At 56.9% G+C, this 4,703-nt stretch overlaps 1 protein-coding gene across 1 annotated transcript in view; it reads right to left on the bottom strand.

Moving 5' to 3' along the window:
- The window catches only part of MGAT5 (alpha-1,6-mannosylglycoprotein 6-beta-N-acetylglucosaminyltransferase), a 416,629-nt gene that overhangs the window by 1,186 nt on the left and 410,740 nt on the right, over positions 1-4,703 (bottom strand). The gene's annotated exons all lie outside the window — the stretch shown is intronic.

Genomic DNA, 4,703 nt, shown 5'->3' with positions numbered 1-4,703 from the left:
CCCAGGATGTGGGCCAGTTCAGAGAGGCGCATGTCCTCCCCTCCAACAATGGGCCTCTCTATGGGCCGGTGACCTTGTGACACTGCTTTCTCACGCTGGTCCCATGGCTTGGATAGTCCAGATGGTTCTGACTGCAATGTGACTCGGTGTGTTCCACTGTGAAGAGGGGTGGATACTTCCTCCTCAGTGCACAGCAGACGGGGAGTGAGTACATTATTTAAGGAAGCACTCGGAGTACATTATTTCTGGAGCACTCGGAGGAGCCAGCCTCTGGGCCAGCACCGACTGACTGTTAACTCAGCACTCTTGCTCCAATAAATACGACAAACCCAAACCCAAACCCGCTGCTGTCAACCCAACCCTGGCTCACGGCAGCCTGGTAGGACAGAGCAGAAATGCTGCATACGGATTTGGAAACTGTAACTCCTCCGGGGAGCAGACAGCCGCAGCCTTCTCCCTCGGAGCAGCTGGTGGGTTTGAATCACTGACCTTGTGGCTAGCAGTCCAACGTTTACCTGACAAAGCCTCCAGGGCTCTTGTGATACTGTTTACCGTGACCAGCAAACACCCAGACCCCCCCCAAAGAACACGAACTCACTGCCACCTAGTCCATTCCAAACGATGATCATTACACAAGTTGACATCATTTCACGCCACCTCGAAGGGATGGCGGGGTGGCAGGGTGGAGGCTAGCCTGTCAATCAGCCCGATGGTGCCTCCTTGTGGGCGTGGCCTTTTCAAAGGAGGGTCCCGGGAACCCCCCCACCCCTTTCTTTCTGCCTTCACCTTCCTGCTGCCGAGACACTTGGGGAGCTGCCAGAGCCACCGCCATTGGATCCACAGGGTTTTGCACCCACCGGCTAGTGACGTCCCGGCATTCTGCGTCATAGCATGTGGCTGTGTGAGTCTGAAGGACCTCCGGTATATTAACTGAACCACGGAAGTGAGTTGGTCTGAGCTCTCTGTACTGCGGTGTGGACTAAGGTCCTGGTTTTGCTTCTCTAGAGAACCCTGCCTAATAGAACCCCACAAGACAGAGGGGAACAGCCCCTCGTGGGCTCCTGAGACTGAAAATCTTTGCGTGAGTAGAAAGTCTTATCTTTCTCCTGAAGAGCGGCTGGCGGTTTCAAACCGCGGACCTTGTAGTTAGCAGCCAACGGGTCACTGCTGTGCCACCAAGCAGAATGATAATAGCTATAACCACCAACACAGCGATGACAGCGCTGCCCGGCAGGTGTTGGGGGGACCACACCCCTCCCTGTGAACGACTTCCCTTGTGCTTTGTTCAGGGGAGTCTCACCTCTTGCTGACAGGACGGGGATCAGGAAGGAGACCATGAGACTTCCTGCCATCTCTGGAAAACTTCCAGGTATCAGGGGCAGGCAGGAGGCACCAGTCTCCCTCCCCCCTCTGCCCTTCCTCAAGCCAACACAAGCCGCCTGCGCACCTGGCCTTGCTATTCCCAGCACGTCTGTGGGGGGGAGGGGGGGGCTTCTGGTGAGCGCACTGAAGCTGCCAGCCTGGCTCCTGCCCAATCTGGTCTGAAGCTCCAACTGCTCCTGGGGACGCTGGATGCCAGCAGCTCTCCTGCTGCCCACCTGCCAGGGCCAGTCTCCCCCTGGCATGCCGATGAGACCCCAGCCCAGAGGGGCCTGGGGTTGCACTCCCTCCATTCCGACTGTGGTGCCCCCACCTACCTCACGCCTCTGGTCTTGGCCGGCCAACGACGCAGACAGGGTGAGGGCCCTGAGCCACGAGGGAGGGATCAAGAAGTGGATTTTACTAGGCTTTTTACAAGGAAAAATGGGCCAGAAGCAGCCAGGTAGCTCACAGAGCCCCCTACCTGGAGAGAAGGGGTGTCCAGAGATCAGCGCTGGCAGCCAAGTTGGCCTATGGAGCAGAACGTGGCTCTGAGACGCCGATCGGCCCAGGCGCGTTCTCTGGTCAGGGGACTGAGCAGTGCTGTGTCCTACCTGAAGCCACTGGTAGGGGCTGGAGTGTGTGATGTCCTTCAACTTGTCCTATACCCCTCGGCCTGATGCTGGTTGCTTATGAGTCCCCCCCCCTCTGCAGTGTGTTCAGGAGAACCGTGTGTTTTTCCTGGCTGTGACGGTTTCAAAGTGTAAGCTATCACCGGACACGCCTCTCCAAACCAGACTCGCCGCCGGGCGCACAGCAACCCCTGTGGGTCTCAGAGACGGTCACTGTAGACAGAAGTAGAAAGCCCGCTGTCTTCCTGGGGAGCTGCTGGTGGTCCCAGCTTTCCATTCAACTTGTACCGCTCTAGACAAATGGCAGGACCACGTGCCGCTCTCCCCTGTGCTGTTCGCGGCTGCCTGCTGGGCTGAGGGTGGTCAGAGGCAGACTGGGAAGTTCGGGCCTCACAAGACAGGCAGGGGCCTGCCCCGCCCTAGAACTGCTCTCCACTCCCCGATGCCCCTGTCTCACAAGTGTCCCCTTGGCTGGACACTCAACCAAGGCCTATATCTGACTGATCATACTGACTCGGGTCCAACCTCTGCTCTCTCTCACAGTTTAGAATCCCCTTCCTTACAAAGAAACCCCAAATGCAATTAATCCCAAGATCTCAGAAACTACAACTTTAAAAAGGTAGCAACGTAAAAGTTGGTTTTCACACATGAACATATGCTCCCATCAGTGGAGGGTGTGCTCGGCCTGTCTCTTGGCCCCCATTCTCGGGCAGGGTAGGGTCTTGGTGCCAAGGCCAGGCCGGGCCAGAATGAGCACGTGTTGTGGGCACTCACACTGGCTGGGCCCCTGGTCAAGAAAACAGCCCAGGACCCTTCAAAGGGCTCCTTTTGTGTTATATATTCAACTCACACCTCCAGAGAGGGCAGGGGTTCTTACAGGTGGTAGACGCCCACAGGCTGAGCGCAGCCTAAGTTTGGCTCAGGACAGGTGTCTCGCCAGAGCAGGGGAAGTGCCGGCTGGTAGGAATGCTAATTGCTAATTGGTCATGAATATGGATGGGGCTAGGATTACCTCCACACAGAGGAGGTGCTCAATAGATAGTGGGGTTTTTACAACATTATCGGGATTTACAAATGCATGAACAAGTTACTCAGTAGGGTTTTTATGCTCGGGAGAATTAATTTCAGGTGGCTTTAGTGCAAAATTGGCATTCATTCCAGGCCTTGTGTAGGAAAATACACATATTTACATTGGGGGTGTGTGTAGAGTCGTGAGCAAGCCCAGACATAGAGGCCATGCAGGCAGCCCCCGCTCGTCCCCACCTCCACAGCCCATCTGCTTTTGGTAACTCTGAGGGTGGGGCCGGGCTTGTCGAGTATGAGCCAGGTGGCTGGGAGGCAGGGCCTGCTCGCCTGCCTAGGGTTTCTGGAAGAGGGCTGCTGTGAGCTGGCATTAGCCTGGCTGGACATGCCCTCCCGGTCACCTGGGAAGGATGTATCCATCTGACAGATAAGAACAGTGGTGAGGGAGGGACGATGGTTCTGGCAAGGGTTTCATGATGACGAGGACAAGGCAGCCTTTGTCTCGGGGGCAGGCCTGCACCCTGCGCTGCTCCCTGCGCGCCAGCCAAGTGTCCTGGGTGGGGATGGGCCAGGTGTCCTCTGCACTCCACTTCCAGTACCCGCTGCCCCCAGAGCTGGGGAGGGGCTGCTTCTGGATAGGATATGTGCTCAGTCTGCTGGTCAAGGACAGTGATTCAGCCTTAGATACCAGCACACAAATGGGCAGTTCCTGAAGAGCCAAATGCTGCGGGAGAGAGCTTCAAAGGAACCAGGGTGGGGGTGGGGGTCCCCCATCCCATGAGGAGCCTTCGGACTCGGCATCTGGGGCAACAAACCAGGACCCAAGAATTTGAACTTCCGGTGCTATGATAGGTATCAGAGACCCCCTAAGTATCAGAGACCCCCTCCCCGAGACACACACATGCTGAGAGTCTTCCTGGGGCCTGAAGACCACTTAGGGACTGCACCCCCACAACTTGACTCAGGAGTGAAATGTCAGCGGCCACGTTCGCTCTATCAGAGGCTTTTACAAAACACTTTGAGAGGATACAGTTGACAGGAGGGGGGGAAGACCCTCTGTGTAGGACAGGGCAGCCACTGTGGGCAACAAGTCAGGCGGGCAGGCTGGGCGGCACCACGCTCTTGAAGGCCAGGCTCCAAGATGCTCTGAGCCAATATGGCGGCTGAGCGTGCTCCCTGAGTTGGGTTTGTCTTGTCTTTGTTACTGTGCTCCGGCCCGGTTGATGCAGCTCCTGGCGGCCCATGTACCATGGGTGGCGACTCCCTGGCTGTTCAGAAGTAGATTTCTAGGCGTATCCTTTTTGGGTGTCAGTCTGTGTGCTTGGTGGAACCCTGGTCAGAGTCCCAGCATGCACAACTCCCCACTGGCCCTGGGCAGTGGCCACTGTGAGGAGCTCTGGCTGGGGAGCCACAGGGGGCCCGTGGGGCACAAGAATTCTACTGCAGGGTTGCACCATTTTAGGCAAGTCTCTTGGGGGGTAATCGCCTAATTACTAGTATGTTGTGAGGACAAGCCATGTAATTAAGCAATATGCGGGCCAGCGTGGGGTCTGAGCCAAAGCAGAACAGTCCACCACCCAGAGACCGGCAGACTCCTTGGCTGCAATTGTGGGAACAGCACGTGGCTGCACACGGGGAAACGAGGGTGCCCAGGGGCACCTGGGCTCTGTGGTGGGCTGTTTGATACCA

This window comes from Echinops telfairi, unplaced genomic scaffold (genome assembly GCF_000313985.2).
Source record: "Echinops telfairi isolate 266 unplaced genomic scaffold, ASM31398v2 ScPeMD7_15;HRSCAF=58, whole genome shotgun sequence".
NCBI classification, from domain to species: Eukaryota; Metazoa; Chordata; class Mammalia; order Afrosoricida; family Tenrecidae; genus Echinops; species Echinops telfairi.
Note: the sequence above shows the minus strand (reverse complement) of the source record. Positions and strands in the feature narration are given on the sequence as shown.